This window comes from Lathyrus oleraceus, chromosome 6 (assembly GCF_024323335.1).
Source record: "Lathyrus oleraceus cultivar Zhongwan6 chromosome 6, CAAS_Psat_ZW6_1.0, whole genome shotgun sequence".
Classification (NCBI taxonomy): Eukaryota; Viridiplantae; Streptophyta; class Magnoliopsida; order Fabales; family Fabaceae; genus Lathyrus; species Lathyrus oleraceus.
In genome coordinates this window covers 309379314-309385313 of record NC_066584.1, presented here as the reverse complement: position 1 = coordinate 309385313, position 6000 = coordinate 309379314, and positions in this window count along the sequence as shown.

The following is a 6000-nucleotide window of genomic DNA, read 5'->3' as shown; positions in this document are numbered from 1 at the left end:
TTGTGATCTTGCAAAAGCCGGTGAATCCCGAATTCTTCAACTTCGCGAGTTAGAAGAATTTCGTAATCAGGCATATGAGAATGCAAAGATGTACAAGGAGCAAACACGGAAGTGGCATGATCAGAGAATCATCAGGAAAGATTTCTGGGAAGGGCAACTGGTATTGTTGTTCAATTCGCGGCTCAAGTTGTTTCCTGGGAAATTAAAGTCCAAATGGTCAGGGCCATTTGTCGTGCATAAGGTTTTTCCCCACAGAGCAATAGAGATTAAGAACCAAGACAATGGAGATGTATTCAAGGTGAATGGCCAGAGGCTGAAGCCATATTACAGAGGCCAACAGCCGGGTTTGATTGATCATATGCGCCTCGCCTAATGAGGTGGGCAACCGTCGAGCCATGCGACGTTAAACGAAGCACTTCGTGGGAGGCAACCCACGTGTTCGATTGCTAACTTATTGTGCTTTTTCTTTTTTTTGTATGGGTGTGAAATGTTGTTACAGGTAAGGAGAAAGGATTCCATAATCATAATCACGTCGCAGCGACAGGATGCCAGACCAAAGAAGCATTTCCGAATTCAGAAAATGAGAAAAATAGGGGCATCCACACGGCCACCCGTGTGCTGACACACGACCGTGTTAATCAAAACAGTGGATTAACACGGGCGCCCGTGTGGTGACACACGGTCGTGTTAAGTAAAACAGTGAGTTAACACAGGCGCCCGTGTGCTGACACACGGCCGTGTTAATTAAAACAGAAGATTAACACAGGTGCCCGTGTGCAGGAACACGGCCGTGTTGTTTGTAACGGGTAAAATTTTCAAATTTTTTGATTTTGGGTATTTTAAGTAATGGGCCCCACTTGCTATTATCTCTCTTCCTCACCACTCATTCTCACTTTTTCTAATTTTGGCAACCTCTCTCTCCCACTTCCTCCATTGTTAACCTAGCCTCCATCAAGCTAAGCTTCACTTTTCTCCTAGCTCCACTCACTTTAACCTCATCTCACCTTCACAAAAAGTGTTCCCCTCGCCGTCCTCTACACAGTGACGGTTGCAGTTTTCACTAACCTTTTCGTTGGATTTTGAGAAATTTTTGTCAGGTACCATTATGCCTCCAAAGCGTGCAAGCAAGGAGAAGGAGGTAGCCACGTCTTCTCGACCAAAGCAACGGGTTAGACGCTCTACAAACACTCATGGCATTTTGTTTGACCAACCGGAGCATCAAGAGAGGTATGTGATTCTAGCAAAACGTAAGCTTATTCCGACCCGATATATGTGATGCCACCCTGGATGAGTTAGGTTTGAAAGAGGAGGTGCACCGCATGTTCCACACCATCGGTATGTTGGAATACATGCAATTCGAAGCACCAACCTTCGCTCGGATCACCCTTGAATTCTTGAGTACGGTTGAGTTCAAGATGAGGAGAAGGTGGACAGGGTCGGAGTTGGAGTTTTATGGGCAAATTACTTTCCGCCTGTTTGATGAAGATCACGAGTTATCGGTTGAGGAACTGGGGAATATTCTGAAACTCCTGGTATCTGGACCCGGATCCCCTCTGGACACTTTTTCTGCTGTTGATTTCTGGCAAGCTATTACAGGTAAAACTGGGTATAACCCTAGCTCGGGAAAAGCTTCTGGAATTCATAACCCGTGCTTCAGGTATGCACAAAAAGGGTTAGCATGCACCTTGTTCGAACGGGGTGATAGTACTGGGGTTGCGGCAAAGAGAGAATTACATTTTCTGTATTGCATGGCCCATAATGAGCGAATCAATGCAGCGGCTTTCGCCGCCAATCATCTGAAACAGGTTAGCCATGCCACTACTGGGGATATTTCTGTAGGTGGTATGATCACGCAGATTGCGGGCCACTTCGGGTATGATCAACTTCTGATGGAAGAGACTGCAGTAATGGGCAAGACTAAGATTGACATGCACACGCTAGTCAATCAACAAATGATTGCCATCCGGCCGACTCATTACGCTCTGATGATTCACAATGTGGAAGTGCTCGCACTACCTGCACCTGGGTCCATTAGCATTGCCAATGCTGCTAATTGGTTGTACACAGGTTCAGCCCAAGCGGGAGGGGAAGATGCACAGTTTGACCATGATCTTTCAGGTGAGGACATGGAAGAAGATGAGAGGCAAGCTACCCACGGTATGCCACCCCCACATGATTCGAGCCTACATGGTGAAGGCTCCTCTTTCATGTCTCAGGACCAGTGGGGTTGGATACAGACGGAGATGGGAACTCTCCGCACCGAGCAGACCAGACAAGGTGCGGAATTAGATAGACAGAGTGTGGAACTGTTCCGGCAAGGGACAATCATGGATGACATGCAGGCCATGATGCAACGTCTGATGTTGCATTTTCCGCACGATCCCCCGCTTCCTCCTCAACAGTGAGCACTGTAAGTCCCCTTCGTGTTTGAATTTAAACATTGAGGCCAATGTTTCGTTCAAGTGTGGGGGGGGGGTTTCTCCTTTCATGTTTTTATTTTCTTTCACTTTGTTTTGTTTATGTTATGTTATCATTATATTAGGATGTTTGTTTGTTTTGGTTGTTTTCTGTTCTTTTGGACCTACTGTGTGTACAGGGTGATGAGAAACGGTTGGACGAGCCCGGGATCAATGGTAGTGGATGAATGACACCCCTCAAACTTAGGCTGATAAGGCACCCCGGAAGTTGATGCAACCTTGAGAAAAGAAGTCGGACACATTTTGGGGACACCGGACCAAGAAAGTGGTATGGAAAGACCAAGTCAGGAAAGAACCACATAACACGAAGAGACTTCAGAGCTTGCAAGCTAACCAACATGGTGAGATCACAAAAAGCCAAACACGAAATATCAACATGAGAGTTCAGCCAGGTATGACTTTATCACTCTGATTTTGCGTATGTCCTGTTGACACGTCACAACATGACAACACACACTGAGGCAAGTTGTTTGTTTAGCCAAGGCCTTTCTAGCCATCCCTATATGTATGTTTCCCTTCGTAAACCCCGTTGAGCCTTAGCCATTTTATTCATCGTAAACCCCATGTTAATGTTTAAGCATTATTCATTATAAACCCCTTGTTAATTGTTAATCATCCATTTCCTTTTGTGTCATAACTCGGTATGATTGTGTGAATTGCAAGATGTGCAATAAAACTAAGTTTGGGGTGGAAATCTTGAAAGAGAAGGCAAGTGCATAAGATGAGATCATACAAAAAGAAAAATAGTATGTATTTTCTTTAAAAGAAAAAAAGAAAAAAAGAAAAAAAAAACAAAAGAGAAAAATGCACTTGCCGAGACCTTAGATTCTAACAGATATAAAATGCTCGGAAAATTTGAGTAGAAAAAGAGTCAAAAGAGTGAAATTAACCCCCAGAGTATATGTGATGCACAGAAAAAAGAGAAAGAAAAATCACACAACATGACTACCGAGTTCAAAACCCTTTGTTATCCAATTTTTTTGTTTATCCCACCGTACCCAAGCCCCGTTACAACCTAAAAAGACCTCAAAAAGTGTGTGGAATCTGCTGTGGTAGTGACATTAGAATGTATTCAAAGTTAAGAGTTTGGTATTGCATACTGTGCTGTGAGTGTACACACCTAACCCTGAGAGATATTGTGAGTGTGTGAAAAGCTTGCAGGTGAAGAGGTTTCTGATGTGGAAATGTGGTAAACTGCCTGAATCGGAGAGACCTGAAACTCAATTGGAAAGGAAGAACACAAATGGTGAAAGACTAAGTTGCATTGTGGAAAACGACTTCGGTGGTGACCTTTGTTTGGACTCAATACATCACTTGAGGACAAGCAATGAGACAAGTTTGGGGTTGTGATCAGTCACCATTTCCATTGAATTCCCGCCGCTAATCCGACATATTTTCATCACCTTGGTAAGATTTATGTTTGTTTTTAGTTGCATATGAGTCAATTAGCATGTTTTGTTGGTTTGGTATTGCATTGCATTCGATTACAAGTTTATGTCAAAAAGATCTCGTTTATGATTCGTTTGGTAGTGTCATTGTTACAGGTTTAAAAGCAAGAATGATGAAGTTCTGGACACTCTGAAGGACAAAAATATGAAAAAATAGCAGGTCAACACAGGCACCCGTGTGCCACAACACTGCCCGTGTTGTTGATCAAGCAGAGCAGAGAGGGAGCAGAAAAACAGAGATCGACACGGGCACCCGTGTGCCACCACACGGCCGTGTGGATTAAAACAGTGCATTAACACGAGCACCCGTGTGTAGGGATACGACCCATGTTGTTGCCACTGTAACTGATGCCGAAAATAATTAATGATGAAGAACAACACGGCCACCCGTGTGCCACCACACGGCCGTGTTGATTGGACGCAACTTGGAAAACCTAATTTTTGCTGTGTGAACCGATTCTGCTCATTAAGGGTAGTTTGGACCTTTAGCTTGGAAGAGAGTCATCTGAAGCTATAAGAAGGCTTGGAAGAGAAAGAAGAGGACACCTTTTGACAGACGAACGAAAGCATTGCATTGGAGAAGATAGCGAATACGACGGATTTGAAGACGGCGAGATTCAAGGGTATCAACCATTGAAGATCAAACTCTCCTAATTCTTTGTAATGTCTAATCTTTACTTTATGAGTTCTTTAAGTACTATGAGAGGCTAAACCCCCTGATGCTAGGGGGATGGTCCTGATGTTATCGCATGCTATGAATTTGAACCAATGATTTCTTGATTACTATGTTACGTATTTCAATTCAATTGTGTGATGTTATTATGATTTTGTATCGGACAAATACAAATTGATCTATGACTTCCAATAACAGGATTGTGATTGGTAGGGTTTTCACACAATTGGGTTTATGAATGCATCATCTAGGACTAGTAACTTTCGTAAATCACTGTAAACCTTGATATTTTGTATGATTAAAACCAATGATTAATTGAATGGACATTTGAGTAAGAATTGGTAGTTTAATAGTTTCTTCCTTAAGGACTTAAGTAAGAACATTCTGAGGTTAGGTGATTGAATGTTTCATATGTATTAAGGAAATCGGGACTGAATTCATAACCGGTTAACTCAACCACTCACCCTAGCATCTTTTATCTTAATCAATTATTTTTACTATTTTTGTGTTTACTATTATAAATTCCAAAACAACCAAACCATTATCCTTTTGTTCTGATAGAATCAAATTAAAATAAGTATTGCCTACGCAATCCTTGAGATCGATACTTGGAAATAAAACTCCTTATTACTACATCGGTAAAAATAGTACACTTGCTATTTTTCCGATCAGGCGTCCATACCTTAATTTGGATCATGACCATGAGGTCAACGCTGAAGACGCAACCGTATGGACTGCATGCACACCGATAATACGGTTCACAACTGTGGAGATGCACAACAGTGATCGTGTGAAGCTGCAGTTTGGTATGCTCCAGAATATCCCAGATCCCCCAGCTAGCATAGGAGAATGGCATCTGCGTAAAGTTAACGACCAATGGAACTTCAATCCATGGCAAAGCTTCGCAAGATCAGAGTGTTGCAAATGGAAGCACCATCATGACCATGTGTTAACTGACGCAGTCATGCCAACTGAAGAAAAACCAAGTTGTACTTATATGGCTTGGTACAGATCGGTTGGTTTTTAGTTCATCGACGAGGATATGTACCTATACGACCCACGCCAGGAAACTTACACACCAGAATGATCAACATCTAACCCCCAACAACATTGTCAGACCGGTTACTCACAACCCCCTATCCGTCAAACTTTCCGTTCCACAAACACACAAACATACAACCAAAACATGCCATTCACCCAACCCCAATACCAAGATCACACCCCATACCACCACCAACAAATTGACCATCAACCTGAGACCCAACATCGTTTCGCACCCATCCTATCACCCTACCAAAGTCGCCTTAGCCAGAACACCCAACGATCATTCAACACCAACCGCCCCTCCTCCTACCGTAGCCAAGAAGGCCAAACATCACAAAACCAAAACATCCAACAATCC